We start from the raw sequence: 14,831 nt of genomic DNA on the forward strand, positions 1-14,831 counted from the left end.
TCAGGTTGGCCACAACAAAAGGCCACTCTAAAATGTGTAGTTTTATCACACAGCACAATTCCACAGATGTTGGAGGTTTCGAGGGAGCGTGCCATAGGGATGCTGACTGCAGGAATGTCCACTAGAGCTGTTACCGTGAATTGAATGTTCATTTCTCTACCATAAGCCATCTCCCACAGGCATTTCAGAGAATTTGGCAGTACATCAACTCGGCCTCACAACCCCAGGCCACGTGTAAACACACAAGCCCAGCACCTCCACAGCCAGCATCTTCACCTCCAAGATCACCTGATACCAGACACCCATTGATTGTTGCTGCTGCAACTATCAATACATAACCAAAGAACTTGTAAATTGTCAGAAACCGTCTCAGGGAAGCGTGTCTGCTTGCTCGTTGTCCTCATCGGGGTCTCAACCTGACTGCCGTTTGTCGGCATAACCGCTTCCTGCTTCTGGCGAGAGCAGTCGTGTTTTTCCTCCTCTCCCCTCTTATCTCAGCTTGGCTTCTTCCCAGTCTGTCTGGATTGTCTTGTGATACTTTTATTTTCTCTTTGTCCCCTGCCTGCTGTTTTCCTGGAAATATTCAACATGGAATTGATTAACTGGTCACTCAGCGCTATTGACAAGATTTTTTCATCTAAACATGCTTCCCCGGGAGAGCCGCATTGCCCCAGCGGGACGTCCCTGCAGGCTACACTCGCGATTCCTATTCACGGGATTGGCAGGTGGTCTGCCTGGATGTCCTGACTGTGGAGGATGTCGAAGATATTTGGATAATTGGAATTCTGTTGGTGGGGCTCCTGATCATCGGCCTTGGGGTCTCGCTGACCTATTGGAAATTGGTAAGACAGCCGCCAGCAATTCACCCACAACTGTCTGGGGAACTTAAAGTGCCTAACGGAGTGGTTGAGGGATGAAGGTTTTACATCTAAGGGCTAACCAGTCGGTGAACTGTCTCGTAACATCTCAGACCGGACCGTGGAAGCGCAGAAGGGGGTTGATAACATCAGGGCCCAGTCGGTGGAGTTGCTTCGTGTAACCACCGGAAATGGCAGAGAAGGTGTATGGACTGCAAAATCACTACGTGATATGGATGCTCGTATGACGCTGAGGTCGGTGACAATGATTGCATGGACATTGATTCGTACAAATTCCACCGAGTCACCCTAATTTGGATTAAAAATTGATAAACTTTTTTCCCCCCCCCCCTTCTCTGCCAAAGGGGAAAACAACTTCCCCTGACATTCTACCCTTTTCCCCTTGCACGGGTTTTCTTTCCGGGGGCCCCGCAGTGGTAAACTTTTCCCACCAGCAGTCGATGCGCTACATTTCACACACAATCTTCTCACCCACACCATACACCACCCCCCGACCCCCCCCCCTTGACTGCCCGTTTCTTTCTTTTTTGGTTTTTCCCCCCTCACTCCGGAAAAGGGCCGGGTGAACTGGGTTTTTTTGGGCAAGTCCAGTCTTCTCACATTTAAAATAATACGCCCCCAAACATCATGCAAGGCCGGACTAAACTGTTTTTTTCACAACCCCACATTTTTGTGTCTCCTACGCACTCCCCACAGACACCATACCCCAAATTTATTCCTTCGTTTTAGTTTTTGGCTTTGTTATGTTTTTATTATTTTTGGCTGAATTTTTCCTTTTTCAAGGCATTGGCGGCGTTTTCACTATGCGGCTCGGGGGCTTCTAAACTCTCAAACTGTATTTCTTCTTGAACGACATGTGTGATACAATAATTATCTAATCTAATCAAAAGCTCAATTAAACCGGCGTCTGGCATTTTGGAGAGGTTTACACAGTACAGGGCAATGGCGACAGCGGTATGGCTCGGTGGGTAGGGGTTTGGGCGATTGAACTTTGTGGATAAATGGCCCAGGGTGGCTTTTGGGTTTGGTTGCGGGGGTATTTCTGGACAAAAAACCGTGCATTTTGTTGATAGCATTTTGAATGACAAGAACCAATGAACCTGAGGCTCTTGTTTTTCCTTTCATCCAAAACCCCTCACCTTATGATGAAACTCCCAGTTTTTGCGGGCCGAATTTTCGGACATCCCCCCCCTTTGGATCTTTTTGGGATACTTGGATTGGGGGTTTAAGGCTTGTCAATATCCAAAACTTTGTAAGCTTTAAGAGGAGGGACCACATTAAAAGGGGTACATCAAAAAACCTGTAAACTTGAAAGGGAGCGTGTTCATGGTCAAAGCCTCCCGGGAAAGGGACGTTGGGGGGTTTTTAACACCCATGAAGCGGGTCAAACAACTACTGACTGGTTTTCAGAACACGCGGGGATCCCTACAATACTGTGAAACTGCACATTTTAGAGTGGCCTTTCATTGTGGCCAGCATACAGCAATAAGCATGCTGTCTAATCAGCAATTTGATATGCCACACCTGTGAGGTGGATGGATTTTCTCGGCAAAGGAGAAGTGCTCACGCACAGATTTTGAGAGATATGTAAACAATATTTAAGAGAAATCAGCCTTTTCTGTATGTAGAACAAGTCTTATATCTTTCGGTTCAGCTCATGAAAAATGGGGTCAAAAACTCAAGTGTTAATTTTGTTCAGTGTATTTCTGCCAGCTACGTGTGTCATAATTTGTTAAACATGGCACAGGAAGATTTTCAACTGACTTTCAGCATTTGTATTCAATGTCCAAGTTTGTTCCCATATTTGTTACAGTTTGGCCTTTCTACGTCCCAGTCACTCTAAAACATGTTGGCCTTTACCCCATGTTCTGGTTTTTTGCATCTTTTTTAGTGCAATTGGCTTTGTGGTTTTCTGCAGGATGTAACAGTATTTGCACTCTCACATACCATAGATGCTCTTAAAGACAAAGACCACTCAAACATCCCTCCCACAACAGTCCAGTCCTTATCAGCTTATGTACAGTAGTCAAACAGCAATAAGGTTGCCTACTTGAAATTCTACTTCAAATACAACAGCAAAGGAAAAGTATGTATGTATGTAGTATGTATGTATGTATGTATGTATGTATGTATGTATGTATGTATGTTATGTCTGTATGTAGGGGTAAACAAACAAATAAAACGTATTGATTGAGCCTTCATACCTGCTTCTCCAGAATGTCTTGTAATGTGCATTTGCACTATATTTGTACAATTTGCACTTGTACTTGTGTAAAGTGTTAATGTAATTCATTAAAATGGAAATAATAATGCCCAGTTGTAATATGATAGGTATATTGCCAAATGTTGAGGACGACTTAAATCTATTGTATGTTAATAGTGTTAACATTGTCTTAAAACCACACTATGATTTATGAATTAATACCTTTAGGAATGTGTTCAAAGACATCATGAATGGTAAACCTGTTTTCTACAGTGGCAGTGAGCATGTGATCAAGTTTCCTAAATAGGACGTACAGAGTCACTTCTGGTTGGCCAATCAAATGCCTCCTTGTCTCTGAAGAGTGGAGACAGAATGCAGATTCTTTCAGTTAGCACGACTATTTGAACACGATGACATCTCCAAATTTTCTCTTCTATCTGACGTATTTGTTCATCGGAAAAGTTGGTGAGTCGTATCTTTTTTGACTGCAAGTTTGAATTTATTAAACCACTACTCATGATATTAGTTCTGATATTACGATGTTTTTCACGTGTTAATAAGGTGCATTTGTCTCTCCTATCACTACAGCTCAGACAACTGATCCAAAATTCTCCTCATCTCTTTATCAAGTGAGGGGTTTTGTATCAGCTAAAACTGGGGAGACCATCACTTTGAGATGTTTCTATGACGGCAATGTTGCTTCAAGGTTTTACTGGTACAAGCAAACTCTGGGACAGAAACCACGTCTCATCTCTACTTTCTACAAGTATGAATCAAATGGAATATTTCATGATGAATTCGAGAACGATCCACGCTTCACATTGGATACTGAAACAGGTAAAAATCACTTGAAGATCACAGATTTGAGCGTTTCAGACTCAGCTACCTACTACTGTGCAAGTTTACAGTATTTATTACATTTTCTGAGGGAACCTTAGTCAATGTAGAAGGTTCAGGTTTGATGGTCCCCCGCTACGGTCCACCAGTCAGCGTCGAGAGCATCCACCAGGAGGCTCTGTGACTCTCAACTGTACAGTACACACTGGACCTGTGATGGAGAACACAGTGTTTTTCTGGTTCAAGAAGTCTGAAGAATCTCAGCCAGGACTCATTTACACCTATGGAGGCAGGACTGATCAGTGTGAGAGGAAACCCAACACCAAACACACACCTGTGGGCTTCAGCTGCCGATGAAGAGTCTGAATCTTTCTCATGCTGGACCTACTACTGTGCTGTTGCCTCATGTGGACACATTTTGTTTGGAGACGGGACAAAGCTGGAGTTAGAAGGTAAGGGACTTTCTAGCCGAGGTTGTTGCTTCTCGTAGGTACTCATTAGTAGGGCTGGGACGATGTGCCTTTGTCCTGATTCAATTCTTTTGGTTTTGCGATAAACACATATGACATTGTCGCCATTGGCGGTTCCATGTAAATAGAAAATAATAAGGTCAATCATTGGTAGAAAACTAAATTTGATTCTAGGGAAATAATGAACTTTAAAAATCGTTGCAAAAAATAAAACATCACGATACAAGAATGAATTGATTTTTTTTTACATGCATACTCATGAGGACTTTCTACATAATTTTAGAAATGAAATCCTGCTGAAAGATCTGTCTCTGATGTCTGTCTCTCTACAGATGAGGTGGACTCTGTCTTGGTGTATTTCTTGAGTGGAACTACAACATTCACCACCATCCTGAGTGTTTTACTGGCTCTCACAGTGTGCATGATGAACAAGAGACACAGCCGCCAATCTAATGGTAACTGCTAGTTTGTATGACTTGTTATCACAGAATTTGGCTTTTCAAAAAAGAGTTTTTTTTCTGTTTCACAACCAGAGTCTGAAGTCAAATATCCAGCTCCCCGAGGAGCGAACGCAAAGGTGAATAAAAACCTATAAATGAACTGCTAAACTACGGTTAAGACACTTTTTTTATTGCTCAGTGCATCATTCTTTGCATGTTTTCATTTCGGTCAAAGACAAAATAATGGTCATCTAATATATATTTTGTTACCAGGGTTACCAACATGCTGAAAACCTTTATTATGCTGCTTTAAGTGCCGACCTGTCCATCAGATCAAGAGGACAGAGGGATCCCACCTGGACTGAATGTGTGTACTACAGTGTAAAGCAGTAGAACTGGACTTATTACATTTGTACTTTGGAGTAAGACAGGATTTTCTTAGTGCCTCTCTGGAGGTGTAATAAAGATATATATCCAGGTTGGAAATAATTTTGCTTTTATAAGTTCTTTGTGGTCTGCAGACAAAATTAAATCACTCTGTTCTTTACTCATGTGCATATTTAGAATACTCTTTGTTATCTGTGTGGCAAAAAAAACATGCATGTCAAAATATATTTTAAGTACGTATGAATAGGTTTTTTTATGATTTAACCAGCATATTTAGAAGATCAGATAAATGCATGCAATACAAGTTACAATTACATTTGTTTTTTATTTACCCTCATATTTTTTAACCAAAGGATTTGTGTGTTTATGTGAACTATGGCGTTAATGATCAAATAAACAATTAAAAGTTGGAGCACTATGAGTTTGTGTGTGCATGTTTGATCCAACAGTTTCTTCATACAGGAGTGGTTGTTGGCACCATGTGTGTCAAACATGACATTTACAACGTTCCTATGTTGGGTTTGAATGAGTTCTGTCTAGCAGACAAAGGACTGTTACGCATCCAGTATTGTTCAACCCGTGTCTTCATTGATGACTTTCTAATCACAGAAATGAACAAACACAATAAAAACATGCACAGTAAACCCATTGAATGTCACCATACACACAAGGTAGACACACCAGTACCAATATATATGATGTCATACCACACAGACAGAAAGAAAACAATAAAAAGCTACGCAATACTACACAGCACCAACCTGCAATAGGATTTGATTTTCTAACTGTTGTTAGGATGAGTGCACAATACAGGCATCAAAAATATATTTGTATTGGACTGTAGACTATTTCAATGCCTTGAAACAGGTACTGTTTAGCTGAAATATTACTGATAACAATAGATACAAAGTGGTTGAATCTTATAATAGGGCATTTTTAACCATTTTGAACTGCTGTAACTATAAGATACAAATATATATATATATGTGTAGGACAAGAAGTGTTTACCAACTCAGACATAGTTCAAATTCACCTATCTTGGTCCCTGTCTCGATGTTTCCGGTAGCTTGTAGCTGCTAGCTCCTAGCTGCTGTTTGGTTAGTGTGTTCAGCCAGGCTTTTGTGATAATCGTCCCAACAACAATCTAAACATCTAAATTAGACTGTAGATGCCTTAAAACAGAAACAGAAAACTGGGTCAACAAAATGGAATGATGTGGCCTCTGAATGAACATTTCTGCCTTACCTGCTACACAACACTCAATTTAGTGTAAACCATCACAGCAGGTAGCAACACATGCAGGGAGGCAGCATTAGTGTTTGTCTAACAAAGCATTAAAGGAGAATTCCGGCCATTTTTTACATTAATCTTAAACGTCATACAGATGTGTCTACATTCGATTGAAAAAACACAGACCCGAATCAGTGCAGGCAACACAGATTAGCTGCAGCAACATGTATGAGCTTCCACTGAGCTAAAACAGCTGTTGTCAGGGCAAGTTTTAAAGAGCCTTTGTGCCTCTTAACAGGCATAAAATGCAAACAAAATGCCTCTCCACATGAACAGTGACATCAAGAAGCGTTTTCCAACTGAGACATTGTTTAAATTCACCTATCCTGGTCCCTGTCACGATGTTGCCGGTTGCTGGTAGCTTGTAGCTGCTAGCTTCAAGCTGCTGGCTGCCGTCCGGTTAGTGTGTTCAGCCAAGCTTCTGTGATAATCATGCCGACAACAATCCACGGCGCGGCGGTGGTGTAGCTATGTCCTCATAAATAGGTAATTGAGCACTGTAGTGGTTATGACCACAACAGTGACTATGTACCTACATGGAAACGGGAAAAATGATGCACGTGGCTTGCACAGTAATAGCGTCAGAGAAGGTAGCTGTAGTCTCGCACTGAAGTCCTGTTGTAGCTAGGAGCTACCAGCTAGCAACTGCCGGCAGGATCGAGACAGGGACCAGGGTAGGTGAATTTAAACAATGTCTGAGTTTAAAGTGCATCTTGTTGTTAAATAAGGGCCCTGTTCATGTTGCACCAACATTTAAATTGCATTTTATAATAATAATAATACATTTTATTTAAAAGGTGCCTTTCTAGACACTCAAGGACGCCATACAGGGTATTCATACATTAAAAACAGCAAAACAAAATACTATACAACAAAGACAGAAAAGGCAGAGCAATAGACATTCAAGTGGAATAGGCAGTTTTAAACATATGTGTTTTGAGTTGAGTCTTGAAATGGGAATGAATCAATGTTTCTGAGTTGGGTGGTAATGAGTTCCAGAGACGGGGAGCAGAGCAGCTGAATTCTCTTTCCCCCATGGTAGTGAGATCGGCAGACAGAGAGGTGCATGGAGGAAGAGGATCTGAGGGACCGGGAGGGAGTGTGACGCTGGATGACATCAGACAAATATGGGGGGAGAACTTTGAATTGGATACAGAACTGGACCGGGAGCCAGTGGAGCTGTTGGAGGACAGGAGTAATGTGGTGGATGGAGGGGGTTCGAGTTATAATGCAGGCAGCTAAATTCTGTCTGTTAAGAGGCACAAAGGCATTCTAAAACTTTACCTGACAACTGCTGTTTTAGCTCAGTGGAAGCTCATACATGTTGCTGCAGTTACTCTGTGTTGCCGGCACTGATTTGGGTCGGTGGGGGGTTTCAATCAAAAGTACTCGTATATGAATGACGACCAAGACTAACGTAAAAAATGGCAGAAATTCTCCTTTAAACCATTGTTTTGTCAAAGCCATATCTTTGGCTCATATTAGGTTATAACTATAGTACTATATATACTATATTTTAAAGCTCCAGCTGTGGAAGTTTGAGCTGTCAAGTGACTCTGTATTTCCACTGATGTTTTCCTGGCTCTTCAGTAACATTTCAAGTGGTTGTACTTAGGGATGGACAACATATTGGTGGCCAACATATCTGGTTGATTAGTAAAATTATTGAATTACAATTGTTGTTTTAGAGGTGGAATTTAAGCCGATGATTACATATGATAATGAATGAATAATGCAACAGAGTGGTTTTCCAGTTTACACAAAAAAACCTGCTGATTTATAATAAATGTGAATCTTTCCTTGGAAACCAAACTTGACACCATAGGTGACTGTGAGCATTTGTGGCTTTGAAAGGTTAATCATGATCCTGAATTACAAGAGCCACACACTAATTCTAAAGAGAGACTTCCCATTCTGAATAACAGGTCTTTTTACATATATTTTAACTGAATCAATCATCATTAAAAAGCAGCTCAAGACTCCCCTTTCCTAAAAGATAAGCCAAGCTCTTTATATATTTCTCAAAATGTGAACCTTTTCTAAGAATCAAAGTAAAACCAAACTTGGCATTGTAGGTGGCTGTGAGCATGTGACCATGTTTCCTATACAGTGTCACTTCAGGTTTAGCCAATCAAACGCATCCTTGTCTCTAAAGAGCGGAGAAACCATTGAAATTCTGTCATTCAACACAGCAACTTCAACACGATGACATCTCCAGTGTTTGCTCTCTTACTCACATGTTTGATCTTGGGGAAAATGGGTAAGTTATAATTTGATTTTGTTAGATGTGTGATGTTTCTGTCTGTCACATTAAATTAACTCTATTTTTGCTCTTCTTCATTTCCCTTTAGATCAGACGACAGGTCTGAAATCCTCCCCAGCTGTTTGTCAAGAGACACAATTTGTATCAGTTAAAACTGGGGAAGAATTGACTTTGCAATGTTTCTTTGAAGGTGCCGTTGCTGCCAGATATTACTGGTATAAGCAAACTCTGGGACAGAAACATCAGCTCATCTCTACTTTCCATATGTACGACAAAAAGGTTAATTTTTACAATGAATTTAAAAACGACTCTCGTTTTACACTGAGTGTTAAAAATGGTCAAAATCACCTGACAATCACAGAAGTGCGCTTTTCAGACTCGGCCAATTACTACTGCATGAGTTGCTATCTATACACGTTAGAAATTTCGGCGAGCATTTTAGTCGATGTAAAAGGTTCAAGCTCAAACATCCCAGCTACGGTCCACCAGTCAGCGTCTGAGAGCATCCAGCCAGGAGGCTCTGGACTCTCAAATGTACAGTACAACTGGGACCTGTGAGGAGAACACAAGTGTTTACTGGTTCAAGAAGGGTCAGAAGAATCTCAGCCAGGACTCATTTACACCCCATGGAGGCAGGACGATCAGTGTGGGGAGGAAACCCAACACACAAAACACACACTGTGTCTTCAAGCTCCCGATGAAGAGTCTGAATCTTCTCATGCGGGGGCCCAAATACTGTGCTGTTGCCTATGTGGACACATTCTGTTGGAGACGGGACCAAGCTGGAGTTAGAAGGTAAGGAACTTTCAAAGCATAGGCTGTCTAAACTGTGGGAGTGTAACAAGAGGAAATTAATTTTCCATTATAGGATTTGTCTTTGGGCAGGTTTAGTCTCTCTGAATCAAGGCTGTGAGAAGGGTGTCATATGTTGTAGAGATTTTAAAACCCTTTAAGGCATATTTCAGATTTGGGCTATATGCACAACATTGACTTGACCAGTCATTGTAAAAAAATAACTGAACGTGAGATAAAAAGAGGAACTATACTGAAGGTCTCTGTCTCTCTCCAGACGAGGTGGACTCTCCTTTTTTAGTGCATTTCTTGAGTGCAGCGTGGCTTTCACCACCATCCTGAGTGTTTTACTGGCTTTCTTACTGTACAAGGTGAACAAAAGAAACCGCTGCCAAACTGCAGGTAATTGGTCCTTTTTTCATCTGGCAGATTATGTTCACGGAATTTTGCTTGTAAATAAAATGTTTTCTGTGTTCTACAACCAGAGAACCACGCAACATTTCATCTCCACCACAGCGAGTGCAGAGGTGTGTACACTTTACACATTTTCATTAACAGTTTAAAAAAAAAAATTGCATCACAAGTAACAGTGGATAATATTTCTGTGAGGATCCATCATTTGTGATCTACTCTTTTTTTAAATATGTTGTTACCAGGGTTACCAAGATGCAGACAACGTCCATTATGCTGCTTTGAGTATCACCCTGCCCAACAGATCAAGAAGACAGAGGAACAAAACTAACGATGAATGTGTGTACTCCAGTGTCAAGCAGTAGAACTGGATATTATTTCTCTGTTCTGAGTAAGATGGCAGATTCTTCTTACAATCTTTGATTATGTAAATATATAGCCATAGATTCTTAGATAAATATCTGTATCTTTCATTGGTCCAGGATGTAAAGAGTGAAGAGAAGACTGATAACTTATGGACAGAGTTAGTAGTGAAAAGAGAATGATATGTGTTGTTCTATGAGAGTGTGTGGACCTTCTCCATCACTCCTGTTGATTTGCAGTGGACATTTTAGAAAATGATTCATCAAACAAAGACGTTTGATGTCAGTTCATTTAGAAAGCTGGATTGATTGATGCTGTAAAAAAACTGTTTTTTGCTATAAGGGCTCGGTTTAATTTACCATTAAGTGGCATTATTATTTTTTTATCCTTAATTATTTTTGACCTAATTACGTGTATTGTGCATTTCCATGAACATCTTGGGTCAAATAAGAATAAATCAATCAAATCCATTGAAGGAAAACTAACAATGTTTGTGTGCTTCTGTTCAGTACTGTAAAGTTACTTTGGCTTTGTCATGCATTAATGAATGTTTTGAATTGGTGATAATGATAAATGAAAAGACAGGATAACCAAATTTTAATCCCTTAAATAGTTATGGAGATATCTAAATAGTGTAAAAGTAAAAATTAATGGTGGCACTAGAGGAAAAGTCAGGGAATAACCAAAGTCGGTAGGAATCATCCAGAGGTGGACATTAATGTCTCTACTATATTTCATGGCAATTCATCCCATTGGTGTAAAAGTATTTTCAATTATCATAAAAGAAAAAAAGCAACCTGACCGTGGCACTAAAGGAAAGGTCAGGTTATCACCAAAGCCCTACACAGTCTGGAAAACATGAAGATCTGTCCACAATGATGTGCTAATCTATTACGAAAATGTTAATATGGATGTGGAAGGATAACATCTTATCCTTCCACATACCTCTGCCCCATGTATACTAGAGTAATTTGGCGTTTGACGTTTTTGTTGCCTTAGTTCGTCAGATTTTGTACGTCAACCAGTAGTGGAGTTGGTCAGATTCTTTCCCATTTTCGACAATACACTGAACAAAATTATAAAACACAAAACTTTAGTTTTTGCCTCCATTTTAAATTAAATGGAGGCACTGCCAAGGTGCACTTGAGCAAGGCACCGAACCCCCAACTGCTCTGCGCGCCTTTCATGGGGCAGCCCCCCCACTCTGACATCGCTCCATTTAGGGCATGTATAGGACCTGAGCATGTGGGTGTAATTCAGGCCTGTGTGTAATGTGTGTATTAACAAAAGAGTGTCAAAATTTTAAATTCCCCTTGTGGGACTAATAAAGGTAGTTAAAATTAAAAGTTAAATTAAATCTTTCATGAGCTGAACTGAAAGATCTAAGACTTTTTCTATGAACACAAAAGAAAAAAACATTTCCTCGTTTCTCTCAAATATTGTTCACAAATCTGTCTAAATCTGTTAGTGAGCACTTCTCCTTTGCTGAGAAAATCCATCCACCTCACAGGTGTGGCATATCAAGATGCTGATTAGACAGCATGCTTATTGCACAGGTGTGCCTTAGGTTGGCCACAACAAAAGGCCACTCTAAAATGTGTAGTTTTATCACAGCACAATTCCACAGATGTTTCAAGTTCGAGGGAGCGTGCCATAGGGATGCTGACTGCAGGAATGTCCACTAGAGCTGTTGCCGTGAATTGAATGTTCATTTCTCTACCATAAGCCATCTCCCACAGGCGTTTCAGAGAATTTGGCAGTACATCAACTCGGCCTCACAACCCCAGGCCACGTGTAAACACACATGCCCAGCACCTCCACAGCCAGCATCTTCACCTCCAAGATCACCTGAGACCAGACACCCAGACAGCTGCTGCATCAATCGATACACAACCAAAGAATTTCTGTATAAATTGTCAGAAACCGTCTCAGGGAAGCGCATCTGCTTGCTCGTTGTCCTCATCGGGGTCTCAACCTGACTGCCGTTTGTTGGCATAACCGACTGAGTGTGCAAATGCTCACATTCGATGGCGTCTGGCACTTTGGAGAGGTTTACACAGTGCAGGGCAGATGGCAGACAGCGTGTATGGCGTCGTGTGGGTGAGCGGTTGGCTGATGTGAACGTTGTAGATCAAGTGGCCCATGGTGGCGGTAGGGTTATGGTATGGGCAGGCGTATGTTATGGACAACAAACACAGGTGCATTTTGTTGATAGCATTTTGAATGTATAGAGATACCATGATGACATCCTGAGGCTCATTGTTGTGCCATTCATCCACAACCATCACCTCATGATGAAACATCCCAGTTCTTGCATGGCCAGCATACTTATCGGACATGTCACCCATTGATCATGTTTGGGATGCTCTGGATTGGCGTGTTTAAGGTCCTGTCAAAATCCAGCAACTTTGTACAGCCATTGAAGAGGAGCGGACCAGCATTCCACAGGCTACAATCAACAACCTGATCAACTTTGCAAAGGAGCTGTGTTGCACCGTGTGAGGAAAATGGTGCTCACAGTTTATTGGTGTTTTAAGCCCCCAACGTCTCCGTCCAGGCAGCGCTGCCTGGAAGGCACTAGGATTAGGCGATGGTTATCGTTACTGTTACGGTTAAGGTTAGGGTTAGGTGCCTTGAAGTGGACGGTCAAAGCACTGCCTGGAAGGAGGCGATTGGGGGTTTTAAAAACCATGAAGAGGTGGTCAAACAACATACTGACTGGCTTTCAGAACACGCGTGGATCCCTACCAATACTGTGAAACTGCACATTTTAGAGTGGCCTTTCATTGTGGCCAGCATACAGCAATAAGCATGCTGTCTAATCAGCATCTTGATATGCCACACCGGTGAGGTGGATGGATTTTCTCGGCAAAGGAGAAGTGCTCACTCATACATTTTGAAAGATATTTGAATATTTAAGAGAAATCAGCCTTTTCTGTATGTAGAAAAAGTCTTAGATCTTTCAGTTCAGCTCATGAAAAATGGGGGCAAAAACACAAGTGTTGAGTATATAATTTAGTTTAGTGTATTTCTGCCAGCTACGTGTGTCATAATTTGTTAAACATGGCACAGGAAGATTTTCAACTGACTTTCAGCATTTGTATTCAATGTCCAAGTTTGTTCCCATATTTGTTACAGTTTGGCCTTACTACGTCCCAGTCACTCTGAAACATGTTGGCCTTTACCCCATGTTCTGGTTTTTTGTATCTTTTTTAGTGCAATTGGCTTTGTGGTTTTCTGCAGGATGTAACAGTATGTGCACTCTCACATACTATAGATGCTCTTAAAGACAAAGACCACTCAAACATCCCTCCCACAACAGTCCAGTCCTTATCAGCTTATGTACAGTAGTCAAACAGCAATAAGGTTGGCTACTTGAAATTCTACTTAAATACGACAGCAAAGGAAAAGTATGTATGTATGCATGTATGTATGTAGGGGTAAACAAACAAATAAAACGTAGTGATTGAGCCTTCATACCTGCTTCTCCAGAATGTCTTGTAATGTGCATTTGCACTACGTATATTTGTACAATTTGCACTTGTACTTGTGTAAAGTGTTAATGTAATTCATTAAAATGGCAATTAATAATGCCCAGTTGTAATATATGATTGGTTTATTGCCAAATGTTGAGGACGACTAAGAGCTACTGTATGTTATTAGTGTTAACATTATCATAAAACCACACAATGATTTATGAATCAATACCTTTAGGAATGTGTTCAAAGACATTATGAATGGTAAACCTGTTTTCTACAGTGGCAGTGAGCATGTGATCAAGTTTCCTAAATAGGACGTACAGAGTCACTTCTGGTTGGCCAATCAAATGCCTCCTTGTCTCTGAAGAGTGGAGACAGAATGCAGATTCTTTCAGTTAGCACGACTATTTGAACACGATGACCTCTCCAAAGTTTCTCTTCTATCTGACGTGTTTGTTCGTCGGAAAAGTCTGTGAGTTGTATCTTTTTTGACTGCAAGTTTGAATTTGTTAAACCACTGCTCATGGCATTAGTTCTGATACTACGTTATGTTTTTTTACGTGTTAATAAGGTGCATTTGTCTCTCCTATCACTACAGCTCAGACCTCTGATCCAAAATTCTCCTCATCTCTTTATCAAGTGAGGGTTTTTTTATCAGCTAAAACTGGGGAGAACATCACTTTGAAATGTTTCTATGACGGCGATGTTGCTTCAAGGTTTTACTGGTACAAGCAAACTCTGGGACAGAAACCACGTCTCATCTCTACTTTCTACAAGTATGAGCCAAATGGAATATTTCATGATGAATTTGAGAACAATCCACGCTTCACATTGGATACTGAATCCGGTAAAAATCACTTGAAGATCACAGATTTGAGCATTTCAGACTCAGCTACCTACTACTGTGCAAGTTATACAGTATTTATTATATTTTCTGAAGGAACCTTAGTCAATGTAGAAGGTTCAGGTTTGAAGGTCCCAGCTACGGTCCACCAGTCAGCGTCTGAGAGCATCCAGC

General features: G+C 40.9%; 3 pseudogenes; all 3 read left to right on the top strand.

Moving 5' to 3' along the window:
• The first annotated feature begins 3,341 nt into the window (after positions 1–3,341).
• Positions 3,342–5,500, top strand: LOC116707071 (uncharacterized; annotated as a pseudogene).
• Positions 5,501–8,601: 3,101 nt separating this feature from the next.
• On the top strand, positions 8,602–10,837 carry LOC116707072 (uncharacterized; annotated as a pseudogene).
• A 3,388-nt stretch (positions 10,838–14,225) lies between these two features.
• LOC116707074 (immunoglobulin kappa light chain-like) overlaps positions 14,226–14,831 on the top strand; it is a 30,080-nt pseudogene continuing 29,474 nt past the window's right edge.

The sequence above is a fragment of the Etheostoma spectabile genome, chromosome 19 (assembly GCF_008692095.1).
Source record: "Etheostoma spectabile isolate EspeVRDwgs_2016 chromosome 19, UIUC_Espe_1.0, whole genome shotgun sequence".
In the NCBI taxonomy this organism is placed as follows: Eukaryota; Metazoa; Chordata; class Actinopteri; order Perciformes; family Percidae; genus Etheostoma; species Etheostoma spectabile.